This window comes from Balaenoptera physalus, assembly GCF_965194825.1.
Source record: "Balaenoptera physalus genome assembly, chromosome: 1".
Classification (NCBI taxonomy): Eukaryota; Metazoa; Chordata; class Mammalia; order Artiodactyla; family Balaenopteridae; genus Balaenoptera; species Balaenoptera physalus.
Genome location: NC_138882.1, coordinates 145,413,187 through 145,435,568, shown reverse-complemented (window position 1 = coordinate 145,435,568; position 22,382 = coordinate 145,413,187). Strand labels below are relative to the sequence as shown.

General features: G+C 38.6%; 1 protein-coding gene across 3 annotated transcripts in view; it reads right to left on the bottom strand.

Annotated features, from left to right (window-relative positions):
* The window catches only part of CYP2J2 (cytochrome P450 family 2 subfamily J member 2), a 155,160-nt gene that overhangs the window by 101,857 nt on the left and 30,921 nt on the right, over window positions 1–22,382 (bottom strand). Inside the window, exon 10 of one of the 3 annotated variants that reach the window (XR_014252381.1) lies at window positions 8,283–22,362. The exons of the other annotated variants lie outside the window; for them this stretch is intronic. The gene's annotated coding sequence lies outside the window, so the exon portion shown is untranslated. Of the gene's footprint in view, window positions 1–8,282; window positions 22,363–22,382 lie in introns of those variants that run through there. 3 annotated transcript variants of the gene reach the window in all.

Here is a 22,382-nt window from a genome sequence, read left to right as displayed (position 1 = left end):
AGGTCTCAAACAACATACTCTTAACCTTCAAGGAACTAGAAAAAAAGCTAAGCCCAAAGTTAGCTAAATGTTAGAGCGAAAATATACCAAATAAAGGAGAATGATAAAAAAACAACAACAAACCTAAGGGTTGGGTTTTTGTTTTTGTTTTGTTTTTTGTCAAAGATAAGCAAAATCAGGAAAACCTTAGACTAAGAATAAAGAAAACTCAAAATCATAAAATAAAGAGAAGACATTACAATGGATGCCTCAGAAATAAAAAGGATCATAAGAAACTATTATGAATAATTAAATTGTATAAAATTGGATAATCAAAAATGTATAAATTCGTAGAAGCATTCAACCTCCCAAGAACAAATCAAGAGAGAATAGAAAGCCTGAACAGATCAGTAACAAATAAGGAGATTGAAACAGTAATCATAAACCTGCCCACAAAGAAAATCCCAGGGCCAGATGGCTTCATGAGTGAATTCTACCAAACATTCAAAAAGAATTAATACTAATTCTTCTAAAATTCTATCAAAAAATAAAAGCAGGAACACTTCCAAACTCATTTTATGAGGCCAGAATAACTTTGATACCAAAGTTGGACAAAGACTTCACAAGAAAGGAAAACTACAGGCCAATATCTCTAATAAACACAGATGCAAACATGTTTAATCAAATACTAGTAAATCAAATTTCAGCAGCATATTAAAAGGATATAAACCATGACCAAGTGGGTCTTATCCCTGAGATAAAAGTATGCTTCAATATACGTAAATCAATCAATGTGATTCATCACATCAATAGAATGAAAGATAAAAATCACGATTATCTCAGTAGATGCAGAAAAAGCATTTGACTAAATTCAACACCTATTCATGATAAAAAAAAAAAAACTCAACAATATAGGTATAGAAGAAACTTACATCAATACAATAAAGACCATATATGAAAACCCCATATCTAACATCATAATCAACTGTGTGTGTCTATGTCGGGGGGAGACTAGAAACTTTTCCCTTAAGAACTGGTACAAGACAAAGATGTCCACCCTCACCACTTGTACTCAACATATTATTGGATGTCCATACCAGATCAATTAGACAAGAAAAAACAAATGAGGCATTTAAAATGGGAAGGAGGAAGTAACATTATCTCTTTGCAGATTTCATAAGCATATATGTAGAAAACACTAAAGACTCAACCAAAAACAACTGTTAGACCAATTTTAAAACTTCAGTAAAGTTGCAGGATAAAAATTGACATACAAAAATTGGTAATTCTATAATACACTAACAGTGAACTATTCAAAAAGGAAATTAGGAGAGCAATCCTATTTACAATAGCAACAAAAAGATTAAACATACTTAGGAGTAAACAATCAAAGAGGTGAAATATTTGTACACTGAAAAATATAAAACACAAGGAAATTTAAGAAGACATAGATAGTTGTAACAACATCCCATGTCCATGGATTGGAAGAATTAATATTGTAAAGATGTCCATACTACCCAGAGTGATCTAGAGATTCAATATTATCCCTATCAAAATGCCAATGGCATTCTTTACAGAAATAGAAAAAAAAAATCCTAAAATTCATATGGAAACACAAAAGACCCTGAATAGCCAAAGCAATCTTGAGCAAGAAGAACAAAGCTGGAGGCATTACACGGCCTGGTTTCAAACTATATTACAAAGTTATTGTAATTAAAACAGACATATAGCTCTTCCACCATGTGAGGTAAAAAGAAAAATCTGTGACCAGATGTGGGGTCTCAGCTGACCATGATGACACCCTGATCGCAGACTTCCAGTCCCCAGAACTGTATTTTCCAGTCAGGACAAGATGGCAGAGTAGAAGGACCTGACTTCACCTCCTCTCATGAAAACACCAAAATCACAACTAACTGCTGAACAACGATTGACAGAAAAGACTGGAACTTACCAAAAAAGATATTCTACTTCCAAAGACAAAGAAGAAGCCACAATGAGATGGTAGGAGGGGAGCATTCACAATACAACCAAATGCCATACCCACTGGGTGGGTGACCCACAGACTGGAAAATAATTATATTGCAGAGGTTCTCCCACCAGAATGAGAGTTCTGAGCCCCACCTCAGGCTCCCCAGTCTGGGGGTCTGTCATTGGGAGGACGAGCCCCCAGAGCACTTGGCTTTGAAGACCAGCAGGGCTCGACTACAGGAAATCCACAGGGCTGGGAAAAACAGAAACTCCATTCCTGGAGGGTGCATACAAGTTTTTGTGTACCCAGGGAAAAAAGCACTGACCTCAAATGAGCCTGGGCCAGACCTACCTGCTGGACATGCAGGGTCTCCATGGGAGGCAGGTGGCGGCTGTGCCTAACTGGGGGACAAGGACACTGGTGGCAGAGTTATTGGGAAGTACTCATTGGTGTGAGCTGTCCTGGAGGCCGCCATTTTGACACTGAGATTTGGCCCCATCCAACAGCCCTTATGCTCCAGTGCCGGGACATCTTAGGCCAAACAACCAACAGGGAGGGAACACAGCCCTACCTATCAGCACACAGCCTGCTTAAAGTCGTCCTGAGCCCACGACCGCCTCTAAACACACCCTTTGACACAGCCCTGCCCACCAGAGGACAAGACCCAGCACCACTCACCAGAGGGCAGGCACTAGTCCCTCCCACCAGGAAGCCTTCACAAGACTCTTAGACCAGCCTCACCCACTAGAGGGCAAACACCAGTGGGACCACAAACACAGAAAGTTAGACAAAATGAAATGGCAGAGGAATATATTCCAGAGGAAGGAACTAGATAGAATCCCAAAAGAACAACTAAGTGAAGCAGAGATAGGCAATCTCCCTGAAAAAGAATTCAGAGTAATGATAGTAAAGATGATCCAAGATCTTGGGAAAAGAATGAGGCACAGACTGAGACAATACAATAAATGTTTAACAAAAAGCTAGAAGATATAAAGAACAAAAACAACAACAACAAAACACAGATGAACAATACAATAACTGAAATGAGGAATACACTACAAGGAATCAATAGCAGAACAATTGAGGCAGAAGAACACATAAGTGAGCTGGAAGACAGAATGGTGGAAATCACTGCCACAGAACAGAATAAAGAAAAAAGAATGAAAAGAAATGAGGACCTGAGGTCTCAAACTCATTTCAGAGTTTAAGAGAACTTTGAGTCTCTCAAATGAGTTTAAGAGACCTCTGGGACAATATTAAACACAACAACATTTGCATTATAGGGGTCCAAGAAGGAGAAGAGAGAGAGAAAGGGTCTGAGAAAATACTGGAATAGGTAATAGATGAAAACTCCCCTAACCTGGGAAGAGAAACACTTCCCCAAGTCCAGGAAGTGCAGAGAGTCCCATACAGGATAAACCCAAGGAGGAACATGCTGAGTCACATTGACAAAAACTGACAAAAATTAAAGACAAAGAGAAAATATTAAAAGCCACAAGGGAAAAGCAACAAACGACATACAAGGGAATATCCATAACCTTATCAGCTGATTTTTCAGCAGAAACTCTGCAGGCCAGAAGAGAGTGGCATGACATATTTAAAGTGATAAAAATGAAAATCCTACAACCAAGAATACTCTACCCAGCAGGGCTCTCTTTCAGATTTGACAGAGAAATCAAAAACTTTACAAACAAAAGCTAAGAGAATTTAGCACCACCAAGCCAGTTTTACAACAAATGCTAAAGAAACTTCTCTAGGCAGAAAAAAAAAGGCCAAAACTAGAAACAAGAAAATTACAAATGGGAAAGTTCACCAGTAAAGGCAAACATACAGTAAAGTTAGGAAATCATCTGTACACAAATATGATATCCAAACCAGCAATGATGAGAAGAAGAGAGTACAAATGCAGGATACAGGAAATGCATTTGAAATTAAGAGACCAGAAACTGAAAACAACCTTGCATATATATAGACTGCTATATTAAAATCTCATGGGAACTGCAAACCAAAAATCTACAATAAATATACACACAAAAAAGAAAAAGAAATCCAAAGCCAACACTAAAGATAGTCATCAAATCATAAGAGGGGAAAACAAAAGAGGAAGGGAAGAAGAAAAGACCTACAAAAACAAATCCAAAACAATTAACAAAATGGCAATAAGAATATACATATCAATAATTACCTTAAGTGTAAATAGACTAAATGTTCCAATCAAAAGCCATAGACTGGTTAAATGGATACAAAAACAGGACCCATATATACGCTGTCTATGAGAGACTCACTTCAGATTTAGGGACACGTACAGACTGAAAGTGAGGGTATGGAAAAAGGTATCCCATGCAAATGGAAATCAAAAGAAAGCTGGAGTAGCAATACTCATATCAGACAAAATAAACTTTAAAATAAAGACTGCTACAAGAAACAAAGAAAGACACTACATAATGATCAAGGGATCAAGCCAAGAAGACGATATAACAATTGTAAATATATATGCACAGAACACAGGAGGACCTCACTATATCAGGCAAGTGCTAACAGCCATAAAGGGAGAAATCGACAGTAACACAATAATATTGGGGGACTTTAACACCCCACTTACATCAATGGACAGATCATCGAGACAGAAAATCAGTAAGGAAATACAGGCCTTAAATGACATATTAGACCAGATGAACTTAATTGAAATTTAGAGGACATTCCATCCAAAAGCAGCAGAATGCACATTCTTCCCAAGTGCACACAGAACATTCTCCAGGATAGATCACATCTTGGGCCACAAAGCAAGCCTTGGTAAATTTAAGAACATTGAAATGATATCAAGCATCTTTACTGACCACAATGCTATGAGATTAGAAATCAACTACAAGAATAATACTGCAAAGAACACAAATATGTGCAGGTTAAACAATATGCTACTAAACAACCAATGGATCACAGAAGAAATCAAAGAGGAAAAATACCTAAGAGACAAATGAAAATGAAAACATGACGATCCAAAAGCTATGGGATGCAGCAAATCCAGTTCTAAGAGTAAAGTTTATAGCAATACAATCTTACCTCAGGAAACAAGAAAAATCCCAAATAAACAACCTAACCTTACACCTAAATCAACTAGAGAAAGAAGAGCATAAAAACCCAAAGTTACTAGAAGGAAAGAAATCATGAAGATCAGAGCAGAAATAAATGAAATAGAGACAAAGAAAACAATAGAAGAGATCAATGAAACTAAAAATTGGTTCTTTGTAAAGATAAACAAAACTGATAAACCTTAGCCAGATTCATCAAGAAAAAAAGGAAGAGGGCTCAAATCAATAAAATTAGAAATGAAAAAGGAGAAGTTATAACAGATACCACAGAAGTACAAAGGACCATAAGAGACTACTACAAGCAAACATATGCCAATAAAATTGACAACCTAAAAGAAATAGACAAATTCTTAGAAAGGTACAATCTCCCAAAACTGAAGCAGGAAGAAACAGAAAATATGAACAGACCAATCACAGGCATAGAAATTGAAACTGTGATTTTAAAACCCCCAACAAACAAAAGTCCTGGACCAGATGGCTTCACAGGTAAATTCTACCAAACATTTAGAGAAGAGTTAACATCTATCCTTCTGAAACTATTCCAAAAAATTACAGAGGAAGGAACACTCCCAAAAGCATTCTATGAGGCCACCATCACCTTGATACCAACACCAGTCAAAATATCACATAAAAAGAAAATTACAGGCCAATATCACTGATGAACATAGACACAAGAGTACTCAACAAAATACTAGCAAACCGAACCCAACAGTACATTAAAAGGGTCATACACCATAATCAACTGGGATTTATCGCAGGGATGCAAGAATTTTTCAATATCCGCAAATCAATCTGTGTGATACACCACATTAACAAATTGAAGATAACAACCATATGATTATGTCAACAGATACAGAAAAAGGTTTTGACAAAATTCAACACCGATTTATGATTAAAAACTCTCCAGCAAGTGGGCATAGAGGGAACCTTCCTCAGCATAATAAAGGCCATATATGACATAGCTAACATGATACTCAATAGTGAAAAGCTGAAAGCATCTCCTCTAAGAACAGGAACGAGACAAGGATGTCCACTCTCACCACTATTATTCAACGTAGTTCTGGAAGTCCTAGCCATGGCAATCAGAGAAGAAAAAGAAATAAAAGGAATACAAATTGGAAAAGAAGAAGTAAAACTGTCACTGTTTGCAGATGACATGATACTATACATAGAGAATCCTAAAACTGCCACCAGAAAACTGCTAGAGCTAATTAATGAATTTGGTAAAGTTGCAGGATACAAAATTAATGCACAGAAATCTCTTGCATTCCTATACACTAATGATGAAAAACCTGAAAGAGAAATTATGGAAACACTCCCATTTACCACTGCAACAAAAAGAATAAAATACCTAGGAATAAACCTACTTAGGGAGACAAAAGACCTGTATGCAGAAAACTATAAGACACTGATGAAAGAAATTAAAGATGATACCAACAGATGGAGAGATATACCATGTTCTTGGATTGGAAGAATCAACATTGTGAAAATGACTATACTACCCAAAGCAATCTACAGATTCAATGCAATCCCTATCAAATTAGCAATGGCATTCTTTATGGAACTAGAACAAATCATCTTAAAATTTGTATGGAGACACAAAAGACCCCGAATAGCCAAAGCAGTCTTGAGGGAAAAAAACGGAGCTGGAGGAATCAGACTCCCTGACTTCAGACTATACTACAAAGCTACAGTAATCAAGACAATATGGTACTGGCACAAAAACAGAAACATAGATCAATGGAACAAGATAGAAAGCCCAGAGATAAACCCACGCACCTATGGTCAACTAATCTATGACAAAGGAGGCAAAGATATACAATGGAGAAAAGACAGTCTCTTCAGTAAGTGGTGCTGGGAAAACTTGACAGCTACATGTAAAAGAATGAAATTAGAATACTCCCTAACACCATACACAAAAATGAACTCAAAATGGATTTGAGACCTAAATGTAAGACCAGACACTATAAAACTCTTAGAGGAAAACATAGGAAGAACACTCTTTGACATAAATCACAGCAAGATCTTTTTTGATCCACCTCCTAGAGTAATGGAAATAAAAACAAAAATAAACAAATGGGACCTAATGAAACTTCAAAGCTTTTGCACAGCAAAGGAAACCATAAACAAGACGAAAAGACAACCCTCAGAATGGGAGAAAATATTTGCAAACGAATCAACAGACAAAGGATTAATCTCCAAAATATATAAACAGCTCATGCAGCTCAATATTAAAGAAACAAACAACCCAATCCAAAAATGGGCAGAAAACCTAAACAGACATTTCTCCAAAGAAGACATACAGATGGCCAAGAAGCACATGAAAAGCTGCTCAACATCACTAATTATTAGAGAAATGCAAATCAAAACTACAATGAGGTATCACCTCACACCAGTTAGAATGGGCATCATCAGAAAATCTACAAACAACAAATGCTGGAAAGGGTGTGGAGAAAAGGGAACCCTCTTGCACTGTTGGTGGGAATGTAAATTGATACAGCCACTATGGAGAACAGTATGGAGGTTCCTTAAAAAACTAAAAATAGATTTACCATATGATCCAGCAATCCCACTACTGGGCGTATACCCAGAGAAAACCATAATTCAAAAAGACACATGCACCCCAATGTTCATTGCAGCACTATTTACAATAGCCAGGACATGGAAGCAACCTAAATGCCCATCGACAGACGAATGGATAAAGAAGATGTGGTACATATATACAATGGAATATTACACAGCCATAAAAAGGAATGAAATTGAGTCATTTGTTGAGACTTGGATGGATCTAGAGACAGTCATACAGAGTGAAATAAGTCAGAAAGAGAAAAACAAATATCGTATATTAACGTATGTATGTGGAACCTAGAAAAATGGTACAGATGAGCCGGTTTGCAGGGCAGAAGTTGAGACACAGATGTAGAGAACAGACATATGGACACCAAGGGGGGAAAACTGTGGTGGGGTGGGGATGGTGGTGTGCTGAATTGGGCGATTGGAATTGACATGTATACAATGATGTGTATAAAATTGATGACTAATAAGAACCTACAGTATAAACAAACAAACAAACAAAACAACTAATACTAAACTTTCATTGGGTTATCTGTATGGAAATATGTTAATATAAATGTTTCAGACATTACGTGAAATTTCTAAAAATCTTATATGTTCTGGTATAATGTTATAAGTCATAATTCCAGTTATTACTTTAAAATGTATATCTCAGAAAAACTAAATGTCAATTGCACTATTATGAACTTTCATCAAATCTTTAACCATGGTCATTTTTAAGTCTTTTGTCATTTACAGACAGTTCTGGGTGTACTCTGATGCTTTTGCAAATATGTTCCTATAAAAGGGTTTCATCTTCAAGGAATTCATAGAAAAGACTCTGACAAGTACACGTTTCTGGTAACTGTACTGCTGAACTGAATGAATAAGAATTTTCAGAACTCTAATGAAAAACTGATGAACTCATAAAAGTGCTAACAAAAGATCAAGATAAAAAAAAATTAATTACATGGGACTGAGTGAACTGATGAGGATGATTATAATTTTTGTGACTTTCTGTTTGAATTAAAAAAGAAATCCCACAAGGACTCAGAGGCAAAGAATATAGAAATCAATTTTCACTGCAAAGTAAAGGAGCTGTTACAGTGGAGGATTACTGGACTGAATGTCAATATTATGACATAATATGAGTGTGTTTCGTGTTTGGTAATTGCAATCATTGTTGCTTTTGTTGTGGTCATCCATGTACAATGCTTGGTGTTAGTCTATCTCTTGTAAAAATAAAATACAGTGTGTGTGTGTGAAAAAAAAAAAGAATCAAGAACAGATGAATACAAAGGATGATCGACAAAGGACGAACAGGTGATGTACAAAACATACGAGACACTTCTTAATACCCCCAAACCAGAAACAATCCCAATAAATATCCATCATCTGGTAGATATGTATTATATCCATAAAATGGAACATTATTCAACAATAAAAAGGAACAAAGTGCTGAAAAAAAAAAAAAGAAGTAAAACTGTCGCTGTTTGCAAATGACATGATACTATACATAGAAAATCCTAAAGATGCTACCAAAAAATTACTTGGGTTCATCAATAAATTTGGTAAATTTGCATCTATAGATTCCAGGCAACCCCTATCAAATTACCAATGGTATTTTTTTGCAGATCTAGAACAAACAGATCTTAAAATTCCTATGGAAACACAGAACATCCTGAATAGCCAAAGCAATCATCAGAAAGAAGAATGGAGCTGGAGGAATCAGGTTCCCTGACTTCAGGTTATAGTATAAAACTACAGTAATCAGAACAGTATGGTACTGGCACAAAGAAGACTTATAGATCATTGGAACACAATAGAAGGCCCAGAAATAAACCCACACACTTATGGTCAATGAATCTACAACAAAGGAGGCAAGAATATACAATAGAGAAAAGAGAGTCTCTTCAATAAGTAGTGCTTAGAAAACTGGACCACTACATGTAAAAGAATGAAATTAGAACATTCTCTAACACCATATACAAAAATAATCTCAAAATGGATTAAAGACCTAAAAATATGTATATATGTGTATAACTGAGTCACTCTGCTGTGACTCACACAGCAGATTGGCACAACATTATAAATCAACCATACTTCAATAAAAAAAAGAAAAAGAAAAAAAATGGAGTAAAGACCTAAATGTAAGACTGGATACTATAAAACTCTTACAATATAGCATAGGCAGAACACCCTTTGACATACATGACAGGAATATCTTTTTGGACCCACCTCCTAGAGCAATGAAAATTTAAAAAAAATAGACGAATGGGACTTAATTAAACCTAAAAGCTTCTGCACAGCAATGGATGCCATAAACAAAAATACAACCCATAGAATGGGAGAAAATACTTGCAAAGGATGCAACAGGCAAGGGATTAATTTCCAAAATCTAAAAACAGCTTATGCAGCTTAATATCAAAAAACAAACAACCCAATTAAAAAAGGGGGAGAAGACCTAAATAGACATTTCTCCAGAGAAGACATACAGATTGTCAATAAGCACATTAAAAGATGCTGAATATTGCTAATTATTAGAGAAATGCAAATCAAAAGTAAAATGAGGTGTCACCTCACGCCAGTCAGAATGGCCATCATCAAAAAGTCTACAAACGATAAATGCTGGAGAGGGTGTGGAGAAAAGGGAACCCTCCTACAGTGTTAGTGGGAATGTAAATTGGTACAGCCACTATGGAGAATAGTATGGAGGTTCCTTATAAAACTAAACATAGAGCTACCATATGATCCAGCAATCCCACTCTTGGGCATATATCCAGAGAAAACCATGATTTGCAAAGATACAGGCACCCCAATGTTGACTGCAGCACTATTTACAATAGCCAAGACATGGAAGCAACCTAAGTGTCCATCAACAGATGAATGGATAAAGAAGATGTGGTACATATATACAGTGGAATATTACTCGGCCATAAAAAAGAATGAAATAATGCCATCTGTAGCAACATGGATGGACCTAGAGATTATCATACTGAATGAAGTAAGTCAGACAGAGAAAGACAAATATATGACATCATTTATATGTGGAATTTTAAAAAAGGGTACAAATGAACTTATCTACAAAACAGAAATAGAATTACAGATATAGAAAACAAACTTATGGTTACCAGGGGTAAGGGGGGGATGGATAAATTGGGAGATTGGGATTGACATATACACATTACCATATATATAAAAGAGATAACTAATAAGGACCTACTGTATAGGACAGGGAGCTCAACTCAATACTCATAATGGCCTATATAGGAAAAGAATCTAAAATCTAAAAAAGAGTGGATATATGTACAACTGATTCACTTTGCTGTACACCTGAAACTAATAAACACTGAAAATCAACTATACTCCAATGAAAATTTTTAAAAAAGGAACTTAAAGACAGGACAATAGGAGCAAGAATCAAGATGGCACAATAGAAGGACGTGGAGCTCAACTCCTCCCACAAATACATCAAAAATACATCTACAGGTGCAACAATTCTCACAGAATACCTACTGAACACTGATAGAAAATCTCAGATGCCCAGAAATGCAAGGAAGATCTCCCTCATAACTGGGTAGGATGAAAGGGGAAAAAGTAAAAGATAGAAGCAGGACAGGACCTGTGCCCCTGGGATGGAGCTGTGAAAGAGGAAAGGTTCCCACACCCTGGGAAACCCCCTTACCAGAGGCGAGATCAGCCAGGACGGAAAGGGAAATTCAGAGGCTTGGAGGAGAGTGCAAGCAGCCTGTTTGTCTCAGGTTGAACAGAGAGAGAACAGCACAGAGGTTCCATGCTACTTTGCTGCAGTCCCCAGCCTAAGAAGTGTGCCTGCTAGTACATGCAGGGGCTGAGTGCTGAAACAAGCTTCAGAGGACAGACCCAGGGAGAGGACTGGGGTTAGCTGTGTGGAGACAGCCTGAAGGGGCTGGAGTGTGGCATGGGCTGCAACCAGGGGCGTCTGCAAAAGAAGCCCAGCCCACCATAGAAGCAAAGCACCATTAAGAGGCATATGAAGGGAAGGGTGGGGTCCACCATAGCAGCCTCACTCTTGGTGTGCTCACAGCCACCATGCACTGCCACTGACACCCCACTGTTAATGCGTGTGTGAAGGGAGAGGTGGGGCCTGCCATAGCAGCCCCTTTCTCGGAGCTGCCTCTACAAGCTCTGGGAGCATGCAAGCACCAGTGCCAGAGGGCTGCCCGCATGTGGATGTGGGGCTGAAAGCAGAGCTCTCTCCCCACAGCTGTGTGATCTACACCAACATGACTGGCTCTGTAAACTCAGCACCTGCAGGACATCAGAGTGGACAATGGGTACTCCTGTGGCTGGGACTGGTCCGACCTTAGCAGCTATAGTCTTTGTGAGCACATGCACATGAAAGCGGGACCAAGGTTTGGGCTGCTTCCATAGCTTCCATGGTAGGACCAGGCATGCAACTACAGCAGTCCTGGTACCTGATTTCAGTGGATGGGTACTTATGGATCTATGCTGGTGGCTTTGTGAACACAGAGCCTGAAGGACACTGGGGATGATTGCCTGCATTCCCACAGTGGAGGCAGGGCCAAGGGTAGTGTGAACAGTATACTTTGTAAGCCTACACAATGGGTGACAGATGACACCATAGAGTGCACTCTCTGGTGGACAGCTCCAGCAAAGGAATAATCAGTGGCTCCTCTTCCAGAGGGAGCGCTCCAATCCTGCCTACTTAATACTGCAGCTTAGAAATGGATCTAGAGCTTCTACTCCAACAACTAGGGAGCAGACCCTGACAACCACAGAGCAAAGAGGAGGCCCCATTCAACATCCAGTGCAGGCTCTGGTCACCACAACACCAGTCATACCTCCATCAAGGGAATAATGGCCAGCACACACTGAGGAAAGAGGCGGCAGGCATAAATACTAAAACAGCCCTTGCACCAAAAATATTAAACCCATGCAAGCTACACAGGGGTCCTTCCACAAAAAAACAGCCCTCCAAGACTACAATAGATAATTCTTTCTCCTAAATTCATAAAGTAAGAGAAATGTAAGTAAAATGAAGAAGCAGAGGAACCACTCCCAATTTAAAAAATCAAGAGAATTCCCCTGAAAGAACAAACAATGAAAGAGACCTCTTCAGTCTAACAGACATCGAGTTCAAAAAGGAGATAATGAGAATATTGAAGGAATTAGGAAGGGCTACTGATAGAAATGCAGATTACTGTAAAATTAACTAGAAACAATAAAGAGGAACCAAGAAAAATTAGAAAATTCATTTGCCAAGACGAAAGCTGAGCTTAAGGGAATAAATAGCAGATTGAATAATGCAGAAGAATGAATAAGTGATCTGGAAGATAGGATAATCGAAATCACCCAATCAGAACAGAAGACAAAAAGCCAAACTGAAAAAAAAAATGAAAGCAATAAAAGGGACCCATGGGATAATAGGAACCCTTGCATAATAGGGATTCCAGAAGGAGAAGAAAGAGAAAAGGAGATCAAAAATATATTTAAAGAAATTATGGCTGAAAACTTCTCAAACCTAAAGAAGGAAATAGATATCCAGGTACAGGAAGCACAGAGGGCCCCAAACAAGATGAACCCAAACAGAACTACACCAAGACATATCATAATTACAATGGCAAAAATTAAAGATAAAGAGAAGATTCTAAAGGCAGCAAGAAAAGAGTTAATTACAAGGGAACCCCCATAAGGCTATCAGTTGATTTCTCTACAGAAATATTGCAGGCCAGAAGGGAGTGCCTAGATATATTCAAAATTCTGAAAGGGAAAAATCTGCAACCTAGGATAGTCTACCCAGCAAGATTATCATTTAGAATAGAAGGAGAGATAAAGAATTCTCAGACAAGCAAAAACTAAAAGAATACAGCACTACTAAATCTGTCCTAAAAGGAATATTGAAAGGTCTTCTCTAAACAGAAAAGAAGCAAGAATCTACAGGAAAGAGAAAAATCACAATTGGAAAGTAAATCACTTAAATAAGCCAGTATATCAATTTAAGAACAATAAAAATTTAAAAAATTCTGTGAAAGCGATGATAACCACAATGAACAGCAAAAGGTAAAACATGAAGATGTAAAAGAGGACATCAAAATAATTAAATGCAGGGGAGGGGAGTAAGAAAACATAGACTTTTTTTTTTCAGAATGTGTTTGAGCCTATATGACTACTAGTCTAAAGCAAGTAGATATAGGAAGGGGTTAACATACTTGAAAAACAGGGTAACCACAAATCAAAAACATACACTAGATTCACAAAAACCAGAAAGAAGAGAACGCAAGCATAACACAAAAGAAAATCTTCAAACTACAAAAGGAAAAACAAAAAGGATCATATAAGAAATAGAAAAGCAACAGGAAAACAAGGATTAAAATAGAAATAAATACATACCTATCAATAATTACCTTAATGGTCAATGGACTAAATGCCCCAATCAAAAGACAAACACTGGCAGATTGGATTAAAAAAAAAAACAAAACAAAAAACAAAAAAAGAAGCTACAATATGCTGCCTAAAAGAGATCCACTTGAGGGCAAAGGACACACATAGATTGAAAGTGAGGGGATGGGAAAAGATATTTCACGCAAAGAGAAGTGACAAGAAAGCAGGGGTAGCATTACTCATATCAGACAAAATAGAGTTTAAAACAAAAGCTCTAAAGAAAGATAAAGAAGGACACTATATAATGATAAAAGGATCAATACAAGAAGAGGATATTACACTCATCAACATTATGCACCCAATATAGAAGCACCTAAATATGTAAAACAAATACTTACAGACATAAAAGGAGAAATTGACAGGAATACAATAATAGTAGGAGACTTTAACACCCCACTTACATCAATAGACAGATCCTCTAGACAGAAAATCAATAAGGCAACAGAGATCCTAAATAATACAATAGAACAGTTAGACTTAATTGACATTTTCAGGACATTATATCTGAAAAAAAAAAAAAAACCCAAAACAGAATACACATTTCTTTTCAAGTGCACATGGAACATTCTCTAGGACTGACTACATACTAGGGCACAAAACAGCCTCAACAAATTTAAGAGTATAGAGATTATTTCAAGTATCTTTTTTGACCACAATTGTGTGAAACTAGAAATCAACCACAGAAAAAGAAACAAGAAAAAAACAATCACATGGAGACTAAATAACATGCTACTAAAAACCCAATGGGTCAATGATGAAATCAAAGAGGAAAAAAAAATCTTGAGACAAATGACAATGATATCACAACCATACAAAATCTATAGGATTCAGCAAAAGCAGTTCTTAGAGGGAAGTTCATAGAGATACAAGCCTTCTTTAAGAAACAAGTAAAATCTCAGTTAAACCACCTAACCCACCACCTAAAAGAATTAGAAAAAAAGAACAAACAAAAACTAAAGTCAGCAGAAGGAAGGAAATAATAAAGTTCAGAGAGGAAATAAAATAGAGATTAAAAAATTAATATAAAAAATCAGTAAAACCAAGAGCTGGTTCTTTAATAGGGCAAACAAAATTGACAAATCTCTGGCCAGGCTCACCAAGAAGAAAAGAGAGAGGACCCAAATAAACAAAATAAGAAATGAGAGAGGAGAAATTACAACCAATATTGCAGAAATACAAAAACCATAAGAGAATACTATGAATAATTATATGTCAACAAATAGGACAACCTTAAAGAAATGGACAACTTTCTAGAAACACACAGCCCACCAAAAGTGAATCAAGAAGTTATAGATTATTTGAACAGATCAATCACTAGAAGTGAAACAGAATCTGTAAGAAAAACAAAAAAACAAAAAAAAATCAACTCCCTACAAACAAAAGTCCAGGACCAGATGGCTTCACAGATAAATTCTACCAACATAAAAAGAAGAACTTACACTGATCCTTCTCCAACTCTTCCAAAAGATTGAGGAGGAGGAAATAGTCCCAAAGACATTCTAGGAAGCCCCCAACACCCTGATACTAAAACCAAAGACACTACCAAAAAATAAAATTACAGGCCAATATCTCTGATGAATATAGCTGCAAAAATTCTCAGCAAAATATCAGCAAACCAAATCCAACAATACATAAAAAAGATCATGCACCATGACCAAGCTGGATTCATTCCAGGGTCACAAGGATGGTTTAACATTTGCAAATCAATCAATGTGATAGACCATGTCAACAAAAGAAAAGCCAAGAACCACGTGATCATCTCCATAGATGCAGAAACAGCATTTGATAAAATTCAACATCCATTCATGATAAAAATGTTTACCAAAGTGGGATTAAAAGGAACATATCACAACATAATAAAAGTTATTTATGACAAGCCGAGAGCCAATATAGTACTCAACAGTGAAAAGCTGAAAGCCTTCCTGCTAAAATCTGGAACAAGACAAGGATATCTACTCTCACCCTTTCTATTCAACATGGTATTGGAAATCCTAGCCACAGCAATCAGACAAGAAAAAGAAATAAAAGGTATCCAAAGTGGAAGGAAGAGGTAAACTGTCATTATATGCAGATGACATGATACTATATGTTGAAACCCTAAAGACTCCACACAAAAACTTCTAGATCTAATCAACGAATTCAGCAAGGTAGCAGGAAACAAGATTAACATACAGAAATTGGTTGCATTTCTTTACACTAACAATGCAGTATCAGAAAGGGGATGTAAACAAACAATCTCTTTTAAAATTGCATCCAGAAAGGGGATGTAAACAAACAACCCCTTTTAAAATTGCATCCCCAAAAAAAAAAGACTTAGGAATAAGCCTCACCAAGGAGGTGAAAGACTTATATGCTGAGAACTACAAAACATTAATAAAGGAAACTGAAGATGATTCAAAGAAATGGAAAGAAATCCCATGCTCTTGGATTGGAAGAATTAACATTGTTAAAATGGCCATACTACCCAAAGCAATCTACAGATTCAATGAGATCCCTATCAAATTACTCATGTTTTCACAGAACCAGAACAAATAATCCTAAAATTTATATGGAACCATGAAAGACCCAGTATTGACAAAGAAATCCTGAGGAAAATGAACAAAGCAGGAGGCATAACCCTCTCAGACTTCAGACAATACTACAAAGCTACAGTGATGAAAACAGTGTGGTCTTGGCACAAAAACAGACATACGGATCAATGGAACAAAATAGAGAGCCCAGAAAAAAACCCACACAGCTACAGTCATTAATCTTTGACAAAGGAGGCAAGAATATAAAATGGGAAAAAGACAGTCTCTTCAGCAATTATTGCTGGGAAAGTTGGACAGCTGTATGTAAATCAATGAAGTTAGACTACACCCTCACACCATACACAAAAATAACCTCAAAATGGCTTAAAGACTTTAACATAAGATATGACACCATAAGACTCCTACAAGAGATCATGGGCAAAACATTCTCTGACATAAATTGTACCAATGTTTTCTTAGCTCAGTCTCCCAAGGCAATAGAAATAAAACCAAAACTAAACAAATAGGACCTAATCAAACTTACAAGCTTCTGTATAGCAAAGGAAACCATAAACAAAACAAACACATACTGAATGGGAGAAAATATTTGCAAATGATGCCACCAACAAGCCCTTAATTTCCAAAATATACAAACAGCTCTTACAACTCAACAACAAAAAAACAAACAAGTCAATCAAAAAATGTGCAGAAGACCTAAATAGACATTTCTCCAAAGAAGACATACAGATGGTCACTAGGCACATGAAAAGATGCTCAACACCACTAATTATTAGAGAAATGCAAATCAAAAGTACAATGAGGTGTCACCTCACACCCGTCAGAATGGCCATCATCAAAAAGTCTACAAATGAATGCTAGAGAGGGTGTGGAGAAAAGGGAACCCTCCTACAGTGTTGGTGGGACTGTAAATTGGTGCAGCCACTATGGAAAACAACATGGAGGTTCCTCAAAAACTAAAAGTAAATGATCCAGCAATCCCACTTCTGGGCATATATCCTGGCAAAACTATAATTCGGGGCTTCCCTGGTGGCGCAGGGGTTGAGAATCTGCCTGCTAATGCAGGGGACACGGGTTCGAGCCCTGGTCTGGGAAGATCCCACATGCCATGGAGCAATTAGGCCCATGAGCCACAACTACTGAGCCTGCGCGTCTGGAGCCTGTGCTCTGCAACAAGAGAGGCCACGGTAGTGAGAGGCCCGTGCACCGCAATGAAGAGCGGCCCCCGCTTGCCGCAACTAGAGAAAGCCCTCACAGAAACGAAGACCCAACACAGCCAAAAATAAATCATAAATAAATAAATTAAAAATTTAAAGAAAACAAAAAAACAAAAAAAAAACAAAAGTATAATTCGAAAAGATACATGCACTTCTATGTTCATAGCAGCACTATGTACAATAGTTGAGACATGGAAGCAACCTAAATGTTCATCAACAGCTGGATGGATAAAAAAGATGTGGTATATATATGTACAATGGAATCCTACCCAGCCACAAAAAAGAGTGAAATAATGCCATTTGCAGCTACATGGATGGACCTAGCGATTATCATATTAAGTGACTTAAGTCAGAGAAAGACAAATAGCATATGATATCACTTATACATGGAATCTAAAATATGACCAAATGAAATTATCTACAAAACAGAGGCAGACTCACAGATATAGAGAACAGACTTGTGGTTGCCAAGGGGGAGGGCGGGTAGGGAAGGGATGGATTGGGAATTTGGGATTAGCAGATGCAATCTATTATATATAGAATGGATAAACAACAAGGTCCTACTGTATAGCACAGGGAAACTATATTCAATGTCCTGTAATAAATCATAATGGAAAAGAACGTGAAAAAGAATATATATATAGATATAACTGAATCACTTTGCTGTGCAGCAGAAATTAACACAACATTGTAAATCAGCTATACTTCAATTAAAAAAAAAAAAAAGACAGGGCAATGGAATTTATCCAAACCGAAGTACAGAGGGAAAAGAGGCTGAAAAAAATTAACATAACTTCAGGATCCAGTAAGTCAATATCAAAGGGTCTAACATATGTGCAACTGAATCCTATGTATATGGGGGCAAGATGTGAGTTCATAAATAATAATTGAAGAAATTATTTATTTATTTATTGAAAAATAATTTGAAGACCAAAAGGTATCCAAATGTTCTCAAAATATTAAAGTCATTGATCCAGTAACGTCAATGAACTGCAATTAGGATAAACAAAAAGAAAATTCTATGAAGACACTTTATAACCAAACTGCTAAGGAGTAATAATAAGAGAAAAAAATCTACAAAACAGCCAGAGAACAAAACACTCATAATGAATAGGAAAAAAAAAAAAAAGAATTATTGTGGACTCTTCATCCAAAGCTAATCAGAATAAAATGAAGGCTCAACTTCCATTACAAATATATTTGGAACTTTACTTTCAGAGACTTAATGGCAGAAACACCAGGGAATACGTGTGATAGAGTAAAAGTTAAAACCAGGCAAAGAATCCCTTGTAAAGTATGTCACAGCTGTACAGCATTGGTCCAGTTTCTGCTACATTTATAGTCCTGGCCTGTTCCTGCTATTCACAGTGCTGACCTTGGGAGACAGCAATGTCCTGAGGAGTCCTGTGTCATTCATCTACACTTTCATTCAACATAAAAAGAGAAATAGCATTTATCACGGTCTGATTGTGGCCCGGATAGCACATTTGTAAAGGAATGTGAAAAAGGGCTTCTTTCTTTCTCAGTTTCAGCTAGAGTCCCAGTTGCTGCCAGTCAAGTGGTCCCTGCCAAGTGCTGGTGAGGCCCCAGGGCTAAAGTAAGGCACTGGGACCCTGTACAGGCCCTGCCACGGGTACGTGGAAACAGCTTTTGTAACCCTGTAGCCCACTGCCTGGAAAGAGGGTATATAATAGGTGGTAAGGGGAGGAAAGGACTCTCCTGGAGTAAACTTTAGTCAGGCTGCTCTAAACTCTCTAGGCGTTGACCTTGGTGACTGTCCTTGTCGGGCTTGCAAGTTGCAGCAAGATTCTTGCTCAGCCAGATTAGAGGGAAACCCTTACCCTCAATATCTGATCACCCGGGCCTGCCTTCAGCCAGACTCCTGTGGAGTCAGTTTAACCTTGTCCTTTTCCATCCACTGACCCCACCCTGCTTCTTGGCTGTAAAGCCCCACTTGTCCCTGCTTTATGCAGAATTGAGCCCAGTTCTATACTGAAGACTCTCTCCTTCTATTGCAATACTGGTGAATGAAATCTGGTTTTGCCACTTTACTACTGTTCAGCTCTGGTTTTCTTTAACAGGAGGGTACTCCTTACGTCCCACCCATCTCCCACAAAGGAGGGAGGGACATAGTTACCCCTCACCAGGGAGGAGGCTTCAAGCCAAGAGGGATTTACCTGTGCTGTGTGGAGTTCCTGGAGTACAAGAACGAGTGCCACATGGAGGTGTGAAACTTCCTATAGGCAATAGGCTCAGTGAGGGCGACTGCAGTGGCTCTCTTGAGAGGGCTCTTTGGGGAGGGACCTCCACATAATGTCATCTTTGTCATAATGTGACATATTGTGGACCCTGTTGCACAGCCAGCTTGGGGTCATCTTGGATCCTAGCAAGAGGACTGCCTGCACTAGTATTATGGGATAAAAGGAGCTGAATTTGCAGATGCCCAAGATTGGGAGAGAGACATTAGGTAGAGGAAAAGCATGACCCCCTCAAGGGCAATGCACATGGAGGGCCCTGGTGGATTTGGGGGCCTCCTATGTGTCAGACACAGATACAAAGGAAGAGGGAAAGGGGAGCAGGAGCTTCCAAAATGGACCAGGAACAAGAGAGTTACAAAAGTGAAGAAAACAAAATCTTTGTGTCATGCTTGGACAGGAAGAGAATTCATATTTTAGAGTTTCTCCAATGAGCTTTGGGGAAAGAAGGAGACATTTTACATGGCCAGAAAAGTCAACTACTCTCAGTCATGTGTCCCCAAGCTTTCTGGTTAACTGTGGTCACGCTCTACTTGGCTCTGGGTCCCATTGCATCTATTAGGTCAGGATGAGTGTCCAGGGGTTTTCCATTGATTCCACAGGGAGTAGGTAAATGCCTGCCCACTTAGAATCATAGAAAATGAACAGCAGCGCAGGAATGGAATTCAGAGATGACTCAACAAAGTCCTTCATTTAACAGTTGAGGAGAGGGGCTTCCCTGGTGCAGTGGTTGAGAATCTGCCTGCCAATGCAGGGGACACAGGTTCGAGCCCTGGTCTGGGAAGATCCCACATGCCGCGGAGCAGCTGGGCCTGTGAGCCACAACTACTGAGCCTGCACGTCTGGAGCCTGTGCTCCGCAACAAGAGAGGCCGCGATAGTGAGAGGCCCGCGCACCGCGATGAAGAGTGGCCCCCGCTTGCCGCAACTAGAGAAAGCCCTCGCACAGAAACAAAGACCCAACACAGCCAAAAATAAATATAAAAATAAATTAAAAAAAAAAAAACAGTTGAGGAGACTGAGCACATAATGGAAAGTCTTTTGGCCAATTTCTCAGTCTTCTACGTGGATGATCTGACTGAGGGAAAAAAAAAGAAGTGGAAGACAAGATCTCAGGTGTTCTGGAAATTCAAGGACTGGTTTGATTGGTTTTATTCTAGAAATATCATTTGGGTTGTTTTCTAGAGATGCAACTTTCCAGGAGGTTACAAAGAAAGTACCCTCTGGTGGGTGGCTTTGGTTCTCCCTTTCTATTCTTCTAGCAGCCGGGAAGGACCAAATCTAACTCCTACATATTAGGAAAGGTTACCACTGCATCCAGACATACTCTCGGCTCTCTCAGACAGACTCAGGTGAGCACCAGCGAGACTCAGTCTCTGTCTCTGTCTCTCTCTTGCCTGCCACCCTCCGACCACCAATTTTCTCTCTTGCTTCTTCCCTCCCCCACCCCACCTCATTCTAATTCTCTCTCTCCTCCCTCCCTCCCTGTTTCCCTTTCTAATGGTCTTCACTGAATTGGCTTTTCTCTGAATCCCAAGCAACAGGAATGAAAAGCCCCAGGTTCTCATGACCCGTTTTGTTCTGAGCTATTTAAATTACGTAAATCTAACCACCTTAGGAAAAAAGACCTTCTGTATGGTTTAGGCCTGTTTACCAGGTGTGTTTGTGTTTGTCTGCATAGGGGTTGGCATCAAAACCCCATGGACTATCAGGGGTACCTGGCCTTCCAGTTGATGCCATTTTCTCCCCTCAATGACCACATGCAGGAGGGTTGAGCAGGATTCTGGCATTTCTCGTTCCTGCTATAAAATATTCTACCAAGGCTCAGCTGTTGTGTTTAGGCAGGGAATACTTGCCAACCGAAAGCCGACATCAACTTGTGAGAAATGATCACACCCACCACATTGTCAAATCCAGTATGAAATGGCTTGCGAATAAATAATGCCTGAGAGGGGATTTAAGGTTAGAAGTCACCTCGAAGGCAGAAAATATTTCCACATTTGTTTCCCCCAAACCTGCTTTGCAGGTTTGGTTAAAGTGGTCACATTCTTCTTGGTCCTGGGGTCCAAGGCCAAGGAGTGTATCCTTAGGTAAATCAGAGAAATTTCTTCTCCATAGTAACCTGCCTATAAATCAGGAATCCTACCTGCCCTGCTGACTTCCCAGGGGCCATTCAGAGGCAGAAACAGGATGAGCTTGCCCAGTGCTACCAAGTGTGAGGGCCTTTCTAGCTGACCTCTGTGGCTGCCCCAGGGCCCGACTTCTCTTATCTACCATTTCGCACCACTCCGACCCGGGCCATCTCAACAGGCCAGCAGCAAGTCCCCGTCTAAGGAAGGAAGCAGGAAG